The sequence below is a fragment of the Gavialis gangeticus genome, unplaced genomic scaffold (genome assembly GCF_001723915.1).
Source record: "Gavialis gangeticus isolate Ggan-Ray unplaced genomic scaffold, GavGan_comp1, whole genome shotgun sequence".
Lineage (NCBI taxonomy): Eukaryota > Metazoa > Chordata > Crocodylia > Gavialidae > Gavialis > Gavialis gangeticus.
Window position 1 is genome coordinate 48766398 of NW_017729031.1, and position 16228 is coordinate 48782625.

Below are 16228 nucleotides of genomic sequence, written 5' to 3' on the forward strand. Positions count from 1 at the left end.
TAGTGACCTCCCATATCTTGCATTTGACACCTTTGATAATACCAAAACTGGACTTAGGGGTGGGCAATGTAGGCATCCACCCAGGGCAGCATCAGTGCCACACACACATACAATCCATGCACGATACAAGCACACACATGTATGAGCAGCCCGTGCTCACAGCAGTGTTCTCCCCCTGCCCCGGGCAATGCCTGCTCCAGGAAGGAGGAGTGGTGCCCAGCCCAGCCCTCCCCCTGGCTCCAGCCACTGCTCAGGAGGAGCTGGGATGGGCAGTGTGGGCAACAGCAGTGGTGCCTGCCTGCCCACCTGCCTGGCGCACCACGCTGCTCTGCTTCTCCACTGGACTGAGCCCTGTGCCCCTGCCTGCTTGCCTCTGCCTGCAGCAGCACTGCTAACAAGGGAGAGGTGGGGGCACTGCCAAAATACAAGTTTTCCCAGGGTGCCATTTCCCCTAAGGTGAGAAAATGTGACAGTTATATTAGCAAATGTGAATAACTAAAAATGTAGACTACTAGATTTTTTTTGAAATTTTTCGGTTTACATACACTCCTATGCATAGCCCATATCTAGTTTATTCCCAAGCGCTGTCATCTTCAATCTTGTCTATCTGGCATCAGAAAGAAGCTATTAAGATCAGTAATAATCACTAAAAAAGTTAATGTGCTCAGGAATACAATGTCCCTTTTATATTGATGTTCAAGGCGCTTCGCATATATTGTTTAGAATGTATAACAAAGATAATGATGTACTCACTCTGACCACCTTTCATTCCCTTTTCCACAGAGGGAGACAGGACTAAGACTCATGAGAGAGAACTGGTAATTTGTAAGTATCACCATTATTTCTCCAGTGCAATTCAAGCCAGTCATGTTCTTTGTTGTTTAGCCATTGGGTAGAGGTAAAAAACAGATTTTTTTTTGTCTTCTTGGTTACACCATTGTCTACCTTTTGGTTACATTGTCTATCAAGCAAAGAGCTACCTGTCTCTGCTGACTTTAAGATGAATTCAGCGATGAATCCCAGTTGTATTTATCTCGCTTCCAAAAGGCCTAAAAAGATGGCATGGCATGAAAAAACAACTTAAATGAAGGTATAAAACTGTGGAAAGTAATATAGACCTTGCTAAATGTTGTAGAAAGAAATCAGAGTTTGAATTCTGGTCTCAGTCATTTATTGACTTCAGCTGAATTCTGAGTTATCATTGATTCATAGTGTCATAACAGTGTAGACTCTATCCCCATATTTTAAAAGATACTCCAGCTTAAGGTTTAACATCCTGTGTCAGGCATCACTTCTAGCAGTAGAAATTGTCCATTGCTAGAAATGTTTCTGGAAGAGGAAGTAGTACATGCATCCAGGCTCCAACTACTCCCTCTCCTTCTGGAACAGAAATGGCAGTTCCAGGAGAAACTATGTAAATGCATGTATGCTTATGTTTGCTACTAGAACAGCTGCAATTGTCCCAGTAGAAATGTAATGCCTGTACATGCCTGTGTCCAAGAAATATTGGTGTTCTATTTTAATGGTAAAACTAGTTGTAGGTTTTTTTACCAGATCAGCTATCTGCTGATTGGCTAGTCAGCATCTTTACTCAAGAGAATAAACTTGTCTTTCATAGTTTGACTATTCTTGAGAAGGTTGCTAAATTGATTTTGCTCTCATTCTCCTGTTCCCTTTTTTAGTGTAGCTGATAACCATGACATCTAATTGCACCGGAACTTGGGAAATTCATGCTGCTCTGGTGCATTTTTGCTATTTTCTACAGAACTATGCTATGCTGGAGATACTTAAAAAGTCAGTTGGAACTAAAAAAACTGGTGGAACTAAAGAAACTGATGGTACTCTGTAACAAAAAAAATATTAAACTATTTCATTTTTAGCACCAATTCATAGTCTCCAAGTCAGATTCCTGTCCCACACTTATCATTAAGGCCTCAGAGTAAGTAAAAGGAAACAGTCAAATAACCAATAGCCAAGAATCCCTCTCGTCTCTGCTCTGTTCAAATCAAGTGTGTCAGGGACATTTCCTGTTTCTGGAAGCAAAGTGTGCCAGTCATAACCCCTTTCCTTTACTGAAGGCAAGAACATATGACCTGGAGTGCCAGATTCCTCTGAAACTCAATTTCTTTCCTTATCATATTTTATTTGTATTTTCTCTTCCTTGCACCTCCTAAATAACTTGGGTGCAGGTGCTGGGATTACAAAGCAAACCTCAAAGAATGGTCATGTGGCGGGGGGGAGGAGGGAGAGGGGACTTTGCCTTACTTTACTTCTCATGTATCATTTCATTGACTGCAGTGAGATGTCATGGGGTGTAAGCCAGGGCTTAATTTGTTTATACAGTGTAAACAATGTAAACATTGAACAGTTACATTAGGAATAAAAACCTGTGTATATGTGGAATAAAAGAATGAAAAGATGAATCATAGGACAGTAGTAACTAAGGACATTTCAGTGAGTACAGAAGATGAAAAGGCATAGTCAGGCCTTGAGCAAGAAAGTTGATGAGTCCTACTTGACTCGGAGACAGAAGATTCTAGGAGAACGTTCCAGAGAGGGTGATTCTTCCCGCAGGGGGAATTGCACTGTACCTACTGATATGAGAAGTAATATTTAAAGAAAATCTACACTTTCCTATCTCACTCAAACCAAGTCCAGTAGAGGAGAAGCAAACAGGTTATTTGTAAAACATCATCTTCTGCCTACAGTACATGTTATTATATTGACACTAGGGGTGTGTGAAGCAGGCCCTATTCAATTCAGATGCAGCTCGAATCAGGGACAGTGATTCGATTAGTTGATTCACATCACTGTCCCTGATTGAATTCGGCAAAATCCAAATCTGAATCTAAAGCTTCAATGGTGATTCAGAGAATCAGCGATTAAGACATAGACACAGCTTTAAGTGTTTTTTCTACATATCTTGAGGTACCAGGTATGGCTCATGAATGCTGTGACTAAATAAGCCCAGTTCCCTCAGTATTTCTTTATAAGTCATATCCCCCAGCCGCCTCACATTTTTGTTGCCCTCTGCTGGACTCTCTCCAATTTGTCCACATCCTTTCTGTAGTGGGGGGCCCAAAACTGGACACAGTACTCCAGATGTGTCCTCACCAATGCTGGCTGGAGGGGAATATCACTTCCCTTGATCTGCTGGCAACACTCCTACCAATGCAGCCCAGTATGCCATTAGCCAGCTTTGCAACAAGGGCACACTGCTGACTCATATTCAGCTTATTGTCCACTGTAACCCCCAGGTCCTTTTCTGCAGCATTTCTGCTAACCAGTCAGCCCCCTGTTCTGGTTCATGGGTTTGTTTCGTCTTAAGTGCAGGACTTTGCACTTGTCCTTGTTGAACCTCGTGCGATTCCTTTTGGTTCAATCCTCCAATTTGTCTAGGTCACTGAATCCTAGCCCAGCCCTCCAGGGTATCTACTGCTCCCCTCAGCTTGGTGTCATCTGCAAATTTGCTGATGGTGCACTCTATGCCATCTTCCAAGCTGTTGATCAAGACATTGAACAAAACCAGCCCCAGGACTGACCCCTGGGGCACTCCACTTGATACCAGCTGTCAGCTAGACATTGATCAGTTGATTACTACTCTCTAAGCCCAGTGCTCCAGCCAGTTTTCTATCCACCTTACTATCCACCTTCTCTCCAGCCAGTCCATTCATCTAGCCCATACTCCTTAGTTTTCCAGCAAGAATGTTGTGGGAGACCATATCAAAAGCCTTGCTAAAATCAAGGTACACCACATCCACCAGTTTCTCCGCATCCACAGAGCCAGTTATCTCATCATAAAAGGCAATCAGGTTGGTCAGGCATGACTTGCCCTGGTGAATCCATGCTCACTGTTCCCAATACCCTTCTTCTCCTCCAAGTGCTTAGAAATGGATTCCTTGAGGATCTGCTCCATGATTTTTCCAGGGACTAAGGTGAGGCTGATTGATCTATTGTCCCCCAGATCCTCCTTTTCTTCTCTTTCTTAAGTATTGGCACTATGTTTGCCCTTTTCCAGTCATCCAGGACCTCTCCTGATCACCATGAGTTTTCAAAGATGATGGTCAATGGCTTTACAGTCCCATCAGCCAGCTCCCTCAGCAACCTTGGGTGCATCCCATCTGGCCCCATGGACTTGTACATGTCCAGCTTTTCGAAGTAGTCCCTAACCTGTTCTTTCACCACTGAGGGTTGGCTTGGAGTCTCCACAGAATCAGGCCCTCTCTGATCCTGCCTCAGCAGGCTCCCAGGCTGGAGAGAGGAACTGGGATGTTGTATCTCTCCCATGGCAGCCTTTTCTGCTGCTCCTCAGGTCACTGCTAGGGGCTCTCCGAGGAACCGCTGTGTTGAGACTGTCTCCAGTCTCCAGCCTGTCCCTCCACCCCACTCTCTCTCTCTCTCTCTCTCTCTCTCTCTCGTTCCCCCCTGTGGGAAAACTGCTTCTCACTTTTATCCAAGCCTCTCAGCCAATCCCAGCCCTGAGCCCTTCCGGGCTTTTGCTAACCGCTCCCTTTCAAAACTTTGCTGGGGTTATGTCACCCCTCCCACTTCCAACAGGGCTGCCTCCAAAACAGCTTCACTTGCCTTCAGAGCCTACAGTGTCCTCGCTGGGACAAACTCTGTCTCTCTGCCGGGCAGCCCTTTCCATTCTTTCAGGTGAGTCCATTTTTAAAATTCTGCTACATACTTGTAGAAACCCTTCTTGTTACCCTTCACATCCCTTTCTAGCTGCAACTCCAATTGTGCTTTGGCCTTCCTGACTTTATCCCTCCATGCCCAAGCAATGCTCTTATACTCCTTCCTATTCATTTGTCCAAGTCTCCATTTCTTATAAGCTTCCTTTTTGTGATTTAGTTTACTGAAGAGTTCCCTGCTAAGCCAAGCTGGTCTTCTGCCATGCTTGTTAGTCTTCCTGGGGATTGGGATGGTTTGCTACTGCACTCTCAGTAAGGGTTTTTTTTTAAGTACAGCCAGCTGTCCTGGACTCCTCTTCCGCTCAGACTGGCTTCCCAGGAGATCCTGCCCATGAGTTCCCTGAGTGAGTCGAAATCTGCTTTTCTGAAGTCCAGGGTCCTTACTCTGCTGCTCCCCATCCTTCCTTCCCTCAGGACCCTGAACTCAATCATCTTATGGTCACTGCTACCCAAGCTGCCTTCCACTACTACATTCCCCACCAATTCTCCCCTGCTTGTGAGGTCAAGAAGAGCATGGCCCCTAGTTGGCTGCTCCAGCACCTGAACCAGGAAGTTGTTCCCAACGCTCTCCAAAAACTTCCTGGATTGCCTGCACACTGCTGCATTGCCCTCCCAGCAGACGTCAGGGTGATTTTAAGGTCACAACAGTCCAGGATCAGTATTTTATTTTGAGGGAGAAGCATAGCTCTCAGAACTCCAAAGCATGCAAAGGGCACTATCTGTTAATTCATTCTTTAGTGTTTGAAAATTATTCTCAGCTATGCCAGTCCCATCCCCCCCCCCCGCCCCTATTTAATGAACTCTAGCATTGAGAGAGTTGGAAAAGGTATTTCATCACAGGGGACCTAGTTGGGCCTGACCCCGTAGTAGGACATGCATTGGGTGGGAAAGAAGGTCATTTGTAATGATGCCTGAAATTAGATTTTGCAGCATTGAGTGAAAAGCTATTGAATATTTAGATCAGTGATTCTCAGCCAGGATGCAGCAGTATCCTGCAGTGCCTTGAGATCTTTTCCGAGGTTCCACAGAGTGCCGTGCAATGTTTGCAGCTAAGTTGATAAATGTGATTCACAAGATTAACCCAGAAATTTCAAATGGGAATCCATGGTGTTTAGCGCATTCTAACCTGTGGTCTTTCCAAGTTCTTTGCAACAGAAGAATTGCTTTATTATGTTTCTGAAGTCAAAATCAAGTGAAAACCCCTTTCCAAGGGGTGCCTTGAGTCTATCAGGTTGTGTTTTGAGTCTGACAAGGGGAGCCTTGTGCCATAGTCCAAGGGCTATCTAAAAAGGTTGAGAACCACTGATTTAGGTCAACTGGATTTCTTTCCCTTCTCTTCCTTATTTGTGAACTTGATTGCAAGAACCTACCTATCTATCCAGGCTTAGAAAGTTTGGTTTTATTATGTTCTACCAGTTTGTTTTCCCTAAAACTGTAATTGGGAATCTTGCTAAGATCACTAGGTACAGCCAGAACAGGAAATAAATACTTTACACATGATATACATTCCATTCTGATTCTTGAAAAAAATATGGATAATACAAGGTAGCAAACATTTTCCCATAACCTAGGCTGTGTTGCAACATCTTCAAGAGTGATTTACTATAAGCATTCCATGTAACCAAAAGCTTTGCTGGTTCTGCATAGGAAAATTCACTCCAGTGACTGAATTTCATTGGATGACTGCAGGGAACACAGGCATTTCATCAATCAAATCTCTTTTACCTTCAGTCTTAGAAGACATACATGTAAAGAAACCCCATGCTGTGAACCTTATTCATTCCAGTTCCACAGGGCACTAGATAGTGTTTATTAAAGTCATTATTAACACAAGAATGAAAATTTCCAGGCTGGCTCAGGGCACACGCAAGAATTTTTTTCATGCACTTCTACACATGATTGCCATCTAGGTCAAACTTAGTTTTACCCAAGGTCAGCTTAAAGGCTTGATCAAATAGCGTATTATTGGGGTTGTGAGGGAGACTCTTTACGAAGAAAAAGCTGTATCCTACCTGCTAACTTGGCAGGAGGAAAAAGGAGTCCTAATCAATCTTTCAATTACCGACCTGTAAGTGACTGAGTGAAGTCTATTCAGAGATCTTTCATGCATAAAATGTGATATCCATACTTGAACTAGTTCTTAGCTCTTTTTTTTGTTCAGATGCAGAAAGGTAAAAGGATCTTGAGTTTTAGTTAAATAAGCAACAACTTTTGGTGAAAGCCATGTAAGTAAATTTGTCTTTGCCAAGAAGTGTATCTTTTTTTAACTAAGAGCTCTGTTTCCAGAGTCTAGAGTTTAGGGCTTTTTTAAGCATAACATTATTTGCCATGAGAAAAATATTATTTTGTGAGGGGATTGTATTTGAGAGTACTTTTGAGTAGATGAGGTGTGTTATCCCTAGTGATTTATCTGTAAGTAATTTGAAGCAAAGGTAGTGTAACTTCTATACTGAGGTGCAGGAAGAGTGTAATTTAAAGGTGACCCATGTTCGTGTATATATTCTTGATGGTTAATTCATTTATCTACCCATCTTTATTCTGGCCTTTGTCTTATATGTTATACCAGTGTAAATTGTACTCAAGTCAATAAAATAGACTCAACGTTGTTGAGCAATGTAAGTTACATGTTGGTAAGTGCATGTCTAAATCTATCCTAGTTGAACATGGTTGTAATTTGTCACCAAAAGGAGGTGTTAGTTACAGCAATATAGTCAACCTTTGATATAGTTCTGGATCTTTGCCCTCTGCTTGGTTAACTTCTAGCAGAATTTATGTTCCTCTACAGGTTAAACTATAATTGCTCTATGATGTATGTTTAATATTCCAGCAGTTTTCCATCTCACAAAGGCAAAAAAGAAAGCCAAAGTAAACCAAACCAAAACAAAGACTTCTGAAGCCACTGTGCTTTCTGCAGTTGTGACCATTGTTTTCCAACTTTCTACAGCCCAGTAACTAAGACTAGGAGCTGCTCTTAAGTAACAGTGACAACTACTTTTTCTCCCTTGTGTATTATGCTCTCTGACATTAATCATGTATTTCTTGCACCCACAGAAATACTGTCAAGTTATTTTCTTAAGGTGCATAGCCTTTACTAGTAAATAAAGGGTTTTCATTTTCGATACTGTTTGTTTCTGCAAGCGACTTCTGAATTGTTAGTGCCATATTAACTTGTGGAGTGTTTTTATTTATTAGACAACAAAATTGGGAGTGGGACTCCAGACTGCAGTTATCTGCTGTTATGTCTAGTTTTACTGACTAGTTATGCCATTTTTAGAGATCTGCTAAGCTGCAGGATTGACTTGCCATTAATAAAGGTATGACAGCTATTTATTCTACAACCATAGGAACTGCTGAAAAAATGGTTTGCTTGTACAATGGCATCAACAACCCAATGAACGCTTCAGATGGATGCTGTCTTTTTTCATACTATGTCCTTTTTTCTATTCATGTTTGTCAGCTCAGCATTGACAACTGACTGAATTAAGGTTTAGAACTCATTTGGTTCTTATGGTTGAAGTTTTAAGACGTGTTCAACAACAACAACTCAGTTCCTATCTTCAGCTTCTATCTACAGTGCATGGCATTCCAGGGGGGTCTCCAATCCAAGTACCAGCCAGGTCCTGGCCCACTTAGCTTCTAAGACCAATTGAAATTGGATGCAGTTGGGGTGGTATGTCTACTCTCTTCTTCCAAAGTACTGCAATCAAACTCTCCATCATCAACAAAATTTCTGAAGTGCATAATGCAAGTACCCTTTTCTCAAGTACAATAAAATCCCTGCTATCCAGCACAACTGGGGAATGGGGGCATCGGTAATGTGAAAATGCTGGTTACCTGAGGGCACAGGGTTTCCAGCCAGACACAGAGCAGAGGGCGGGGGGCGGAGGGGGTTGGCTGCAGCCTCACATGGAGCAGGGGGCGGGGGTGGCGGCGGCATGTCAGCTTTTCCCCCCTACCCCGCCCCCTCCAGGGTTCCAGCTGGCTGGAAATTCTGTTTACTAGAGTGTGCCGGTTAGTAAAATCCCGCATAAGAGGGATTTTACTGTATAAAGGCGCAATAAGCCTTTAGGCTCAATGCTAATGGTGATTATACCAATAGTGACATATTTTGCAGGATATATTGCTATGCATGGCGGTCATGAAAATACTGTAGCTGGAGTTTCAAAAGCAGCGATTAACTGAATTAACACTTGCATGTAGGAAAGTCAAAAGTCATGCTAAGAATATAACTTGACTTTGGTCAGCAAAGGCTATTGACCTTAAGTACATTCCATATACTCACTTTTCTTTAAAGCAGGAGGTAGTGGATACTTACAAAAGCAGAATACAGTACTTAATGAACTGCTGATCCTTTCTGATATGGCAAATGCTACGTTGCAGATAGAGGTTGCTAGCCATGCTAATCTGATGTCGGGCAGAAAGCAGGCTAAAGATGCACCTTATAGAACTGTGGTTCTCAACCTGTTTTCACCCAAAGTAGCCCTGGGTAGATTCTAGGTACCCCTTAAAAAATGCCACCTCTTAGTTTTCACTTGTTTTTGGGTAGGGAAAAATTATAAAGCAATTCTTACAGACCTCAGAAAGACCACAACAGGTCAGAATGCTTTTGACATTATGGATTCCTATTGGAAATCTGTGGGTTTATCTTATTAATTATGTTTGCACACCCAGCAGTACTAATGCTGTGGTACTCCTTAAGGGATCTTAAGACACCCCAGGGTGATGCAGAACCCTAGCTGAGAATCACTGGTATAGTAAATAAGATACGTATATATAGAACACAATTTTTTGTGACCTCGGGCTCAGTTCATCAGATGCTGTGAAAGGATAAACATAGAGCAGTGTATAAAGTGGAATAAGAGATTTGAATACAGGATGGGAAGGGAGGAGGCAAAGGGAGGGGAGTGGAAGGGTGCAGTACTGGGAGATGCAGCAAACAAAGAGCCTATAGGAACAAAGGGATCAAAAAACTAATCCAGGTAATATGATAAGAATTCGTAGTCCCCTGTTTAAACCAGACCTAACATAATCCAATTTGTTGATAATTTCTTCTGCAATTTCCCATTCAAAATGGTTTTAATTTTGGTGCCTGAGAACGCCAGTCCTGAGGTTAGCTGTAGAATGTCCAGGGAGTTCACATGAATGACATTTAGGACCTAACATGCATAGTAGCCACTGGATCTGGGCTATCCCAAATGATTTTTTGGAGTTTTTTTGTGACTAAGGTACTTAAATTCAGCCTAAATCCTATTTAGGTGTTTAATTTACTAGTCTGGATCTGGCCCCAAATGTCTTCCTTGAGCATGTTTAAAATTCAGTCTGACTTGGGGTTTATTCTGTTTTCATTTACACAGGTATGACCTAGTTACGTGCGGTTGTGTTCTGCTGAGCTTACACTTAACACAGATACCAGATCAGAAATGGGCAATTCTGAGAGACTGTAAAGACTTCTCATTGTCAAGATCTAGAAGGCAAACAGATCCACAGATTCAAAGAAGTTTAGGACTGGAAGAAACCTTGTGAGATCATCAGACCCAACCCCCCTGCTCTGGGCAGGAGAGACTGCTGGGGTCAAATAACCCCAGCAAGGTGTGTGTCCAGTCTCCTTCTGAAGCGGGGTGGTGCAGGCACCTACCCTGGAGATCTTCATAGCATTCATAGCAATCATATGATTGCTGTGACGATCTCCAAGGTAGGTGCCTGCATCACCCCCGCTGGGTGTCTATTCCAGAGTCTGGTCACACAAACCATGAAGAAGTTTTTCCTTATATCCAGTCTGAAACCTCCTTCTAGGAGTTTATGACTGCTGCTCCTGGTTTTCCCCTGGGGCATGGCAGGAGAGAGACGCACCTTGTAGACTAACAAAATCAGAGATGCATAAGTTTCATGAACAACAACTCTATCAGTTGCTATGAAAGGACAGGCAGAGAGCAGGCTCTCAAATAGGAGTGATCTAAATACAAAAGACGGAAGGGATAGGAAAGGGGAAAAGGAAGAAGGGGCACTGCTAGGAAATGTAGAGCAGCTTGGAGGTAACAACAAAGCAACAAATCCATATGGACATGAAAACTAATCCAGTAGTAGGATAAGAATCCATAGTCCTTGTTTAGACCATACTTAATGTAATCCAGTCTGTGGATGACTTCTTGTTCCTCAGCTTTGCTGTTGCTTGCAAAAGCTTATGCAGCTTTGCTTCAGTTAGTCTGTAAGGCGTGCCTCTACCCTGCCTTCAGACTAGCATAACTAACTACCTCTCTGTCAAGATCTAGTGAAGATCACAAATGGATCTGTCAGTATAACTGAGGTGCATGCTTTGGAAGTTCCTAGTTCAGTTATTCTATGAATCTTTGCTTTGACCCAAGGACAGTGACATTCTGGTCCATGACTGGAATACTGCAACAAATAATACTATGCAAGCACTACCTGCATCTGAGACTTCAAGGAGAAACATCCACTCAGGAAATGTCTGCCAATTATTCTGTCTCTCTCTCGTATTTTCAGAGAACTTATTGCAGGCTGAAAACTTGAATTCCTAGTATACTTCCCCAAAATTAAATAAATAAATTACTGTGCTAATTAAGACTTGAGCATAGAGTGGGAAATCTCCTATAATAAAAAATTCATATTATAGACAAAGAAAACTATAGATCAAAATGTAATCTTTGTAGGCTGAGAGAGCCACCATTTTCTGTTAAACAAATATGAGCATGACACCTCCCTCCTTGATTTTTGTTTTTCCTTACTCCTTCTGTCACTGCAGTGCAGCTATTGCCTTGGCATCTTGGCATCTTTGACCTGTACAGATAACATTAATAGCTGTTTTATTAGCTTGAAGATAGTTGGAAGTCACTGTCACTGGGTTTTTAATTACTCTAATTTGATAAAGTATTTCTGATATTTATGCCACACAGAACCTCTCAGTTTTCTCCATAATAAAAAAAAATACTTTTTAAAAATGTACAACAGCATTTTGTCCTGAACTTCTGGATAACTAAGCCAGTCTCTAAGAAAGCCTGTAGACAGTAAACATATTTGCACTTCTGTGCTCTTCCTCAGGAATAAAGAGCAGAAGGAGAGAGAAAATTGCTAGTCACTGGGTGGAGCTGAAGGTTACTAATAGGGAGACAGCTTTTCTTTCCCCCTTTAAATTTTGTATCATTCCTTCACAGTGCAGAGCCTTTCACTGATTGCTAGGTAGCTTATTAAAGCTGTTTTCTCATTGTGCTCCTTTCTTCCCTTGCTGCTTTCCTATTATTTTGCCAGTATGCAATTAGGGCTAGGGAGTGGGAAGTACAGAAGAGAGCATGTTCGAGAGGATGCCAGGATGTCTTCTCAGTTATTGGTTGACTGCTGGCTGATGGATAGTGAAGGGAGGAGTAAAGCTTTCAGTCTGCACTGAGGGAGCTGAAATACAGAAACCAAATTTACAGGTAAGGGGAAGGGGAGAGGGGTGGGGGGCAGAAATTCTGTTTACTGATAGCTGTTCTGAGTCCTGGCTGCAGTATTTTCTGTGTTATAAAAATGCTTGTGAGGACACCTCCATAATTTGTCCTGCATTAAGGACTCTGAAGCACCTTTGTGATTTATTATTCCTCCCTCATAGCAGGTTTTAGCTGATAAGAGCTCCATAGACAGTGAAATCAGTTGCACGTCTGACTCTCTCTGACAACTTTCTCCTGTGACAGCGTAAGCAGTCCATCTCGGTGAGGCACAACTTATTCAGTAAGCAGTTGGTAACAAGGGCTTTGTCCAATGGGCAGCATAGTCTGTTTGCAATATATAGCACAGGAAAATCTACAAAAGGTTGAAAGGGACTTCAAGAAATATAACACATGTAAACTATATGCATTTTATTTATTGTGCTAATTAAGTTGTGCACAGAGTTAGAATGGACCTGAAAAATAAATACAACAGATTGTTTTTGTGGATTTTTGAGCACTTCGAAGTTTTGAGTAAATGAACTTAAAGGCTAATTTTTGGAATAAGATAAAATGGTGCAAATACTTCAATTATCCTTACCATTATAGAAAAATAAAACTCTACCATATAACATCATAATTCTTCAATACATTACTGTTATTATAATAATATTAGTTTTTTAGTTCATTATTGAAAACATACAATATTTTATATCAAGCTGTATCAAACTGAAATAAATGTTGAAATGGTTTGTAAAAGAGTCACTGTAAATGTTTGTATTTTACCAGGGTATTTCTAATCCAGAAACGCTGGGTTGAACAATAGTAAGCAGCATTATCTCTGAAGATATATTCAAATATCACAGTGATGGGGATCATATACCTGTCTGTATAGATCAATCAAATAGAAGTCAGGAATAAAATCTTGGTTGCTTTCAAGTCAATGGGAGTTTTTCCACTGACTTGAATAAGGCCAGAGTTTCAGGCATGAACTCTTTCTACTTCACTGAGATGTCCCAGAATGATATTTCATATGTCATATCAACAGACCATATAATACTGCTGTAAGCAGAAGTTTCCATTTGTATCACTGAGTTGTGACTAAAAAGTGTTGGTGAGATATAGCTTAATGCTATTGTTGTTTTGTCTAAATATTAAGGTTTTTAAGTGATTTCACATTACTTACAGCAATTAAAAGTAGTAGTGCTTAATTTACTAGTTGTCTTAATTAAATAAATGTTTGCAGCTCAATTACCTGAGTATTTACAGCAGTCAATGCATTTCCTTTAGTAAATATATTGAAGCAGAAGGGACTAGTGCAGATACTAAGGTAAACATACTTGTTTATCTAAGTAGGCTTGGTATTTGTTTGGGGTACTGCTGTCTATTGCTCAGTGGATGGTCTAACTCAAATTAGTTGAAGTCAAATTATTAAAAAATACTTTCCATGTAAATCAGTGGACAGTTGTGAAAATATACATACAGTTCTTTTGAAAGAGATCATTTGTAGTAATGCTTGCTTTAAAAATGTGTACTTTTTCCTCAAGCATTAATTTCAGTACTGTTGTATGATCTGAACAGAATAGTGCACGCTTCTCTGTCAAAGGAATAAAACTAATTTAAAAACTGTTAATCGTTGTATAGAAAAACCCTGTTTTTGGATTAAACAAAAAACAACAACAGGGTAAATAATAAATGCAATAAAGAGATTAATTACCACCATTCATTTTAGCAACAATGAAGCTGAACTACAGAAATGCAGAAGGTGCTTTCTGTATTCAATTAAAAAATGCATGAGCGAGTTTATAATGTATTTATAAAACTACCGCCTACCCCATGCACCTGTTTAATGGAACTGCACTTAATTGTAATAGAACTGAAAGATAAAAACACTAATTGGGCTTGATCCCACATCCATTGGATTCAGTAGAAGCTAAATTAGGCCCAAATTCTTAAAAAGCTGACACCATTAAAAAATGGCAAAGACATAACATTTTTGGGTAGAGGGTTGGCTTTCTCCTCCTCCCACTTCTTCACATGTCTTCTTAGCTGCCAGTATCCAGTATGGTTCCCTTGCTGCCCAGGTGTTTCTCCACAGGATGGTGACTAAGGTAAGTTTGATCTTCATCAAAATAAGCAGTAAGAAATCTGGAGGCATAAGCTTTATAATAAAAATAAAACAATAGTAGGAACTCTTTTAATACATTGATTTTTTTCATAACTGCATCTGAATAGAAATGTTAGATACATCAATTATATACTTAACAATTAGGTTGTTTTAAAAATAAAATATTAAATTGCAACAACCCTTAACAGTGGCATATTTTTAGATGACCACATTTCCCCCATATATTACCAATTTTTTAATTAAATATATTTACAAGAGCACTGAAGAAAATTAATTATTCTATTTATATGGAACTCAGTTTTGATAAATCATAAAATACAATTTGAATCTTATACATCCTAATCTCAAGGTGAGATAAATTATCATTTTAAAGTTAGACTTCTGACTGAACGTAGCTCCGGTAATGAGAAGAGTTGATGAAAGCAGAGATCTTTAGTTTCTACATGTATTTAAATGACTTCTCCTTGGAAACCCACTGCTGCGGATAGATTTGACTTCCCCTGGCTATAAATATCTCCCCCTTAATAATAAAACTACTGTATATTGTCACCAGTTTTAAAGTTCCCTAATGATTCAGGCATTCTGGGTGAACTACAGATCTACATTTTCTTATCCAGCAGTCCCTATCAGCTGCTGCCAGGCATTCACCAGCCTTGTAAATATGAGATAAGCTCAACAGCCTTGGCTGCAGAACCTACTGAGAAAGAAATATATGTGTGGGAGGTGAGATAGTTACAAAACTTAATAACTGGTGGTGGTTGTGGCAATACGGCTGTATATGGGGTCCAATTCTTCTTCCCCTGAAATCAGTGGCAGAACTCCAACTGACAGAGCATGATCAATAGCAAGCCCTGAGTTTTAAGTACAATTCCTCTCCATGTGTTCATTATTTGTAAATACAAGTTTACTGTCTGTTTTTCTCTTGTAAAATGTTGAGTTAGGTTTACACTCCTTTCTGTTACTTCCTTGTTAAATACTTAAAGCAATTGTTGACCGCTTTCTGATGTTTTTAGGCTACCTCAGATATTACCCTTTCCCTCCCCCTCTTTAATAAATGGTAAGAAGCTTTATCTCCAGAATTCAGTAAAGATTTAATCGCTTTTATTCACATATTCTGTATAAATCGTTGCCTTAAAATGTTTCATCCTGATGGAATTTTGCTAAATGATGAGAAGTGAATGCTACTTGAGAATTTATCTAAATGAAAGGTTCCTTGTGTTCTCGCAGTTATTAATGCAACTAAAATTGTCTTAAAGAAATATCTATTTGCACTACTAGGGAGTTTCATTTTATGAAGAATCATTTTTTCTGTTTTCCTCAACAAAGAAATCAGAGCCGGTTTCATTTTATCCTTTGTTCATCATTTGTTCATTAAAGAAATGGTTATTGTCATATTTTAAAAATATATATTTACAGTTTTCATATCACAGGAGTAACTGGTTTTCAGTTTTTCAAAATACTGCTATTTTTAAAAAAATTACTGACCTCTCTTTGCTTTAACAAGTGTTTCTGTTATATGACTGCCTGACTCTTGTTTGTTCTGTTTTCTTGACACAGGCCTTTTTTTGAGCCCAGTATATTAAAGTGACTATTTCTCTTTATTTTTCATTAGGTATCTTCATGTTCTGTTTTTAGCAAAGATAAAAAGCCCTGAACATTTTTACAGTATTGAGGCATACATCCTCTTTTACAGTGTGCCAAGTATAGCATTAAAATATTTCAAACTATTGTTACACAGATAATTTGCAATGGATTCATTATTTAATAGTAAGTTCATTTTGGATGACAACATGAAGGGTAGCAAAATGATGTAAAGGAAAGAGTTAGTTTTGATTAATTTAAATGAATGGGAAGAGATGATCTTGGTTATTTTCATTATAAAAGAATATTAACATTATTAATAAGGCAGGTGGATTAGTAAATAGATTATAAAATTCATAATATATTGTAACACTTTATAAGAATAATAAAAATTAATCAGAGTACAC

The 16228-nt window shown here is 40.0% G+C and overlaps 1 protein-coding gene across 1 annotated transcript in view; it reads left to right on the plus strand.

Moving 5' to 3' along the window:
- The first annotated feature begins 12072 nt into the window (after window positions 1-12072).
- CSRNP3 (cysteine and serine rich nuclear protein 3) overlaps window positions 12073-16228 on the plus strand; it is a 213784-nt gene continuing 209628 nt past the window's right edge. The window contains exon 1 of the mRNA XM_019522742.1: window positions 12073-12124. The gene's annotated coding sequence lies outside the window, so the exon portion shown is untranslated. The remainder of the gene's footprint in view (window positions 12125-16228) is intronic.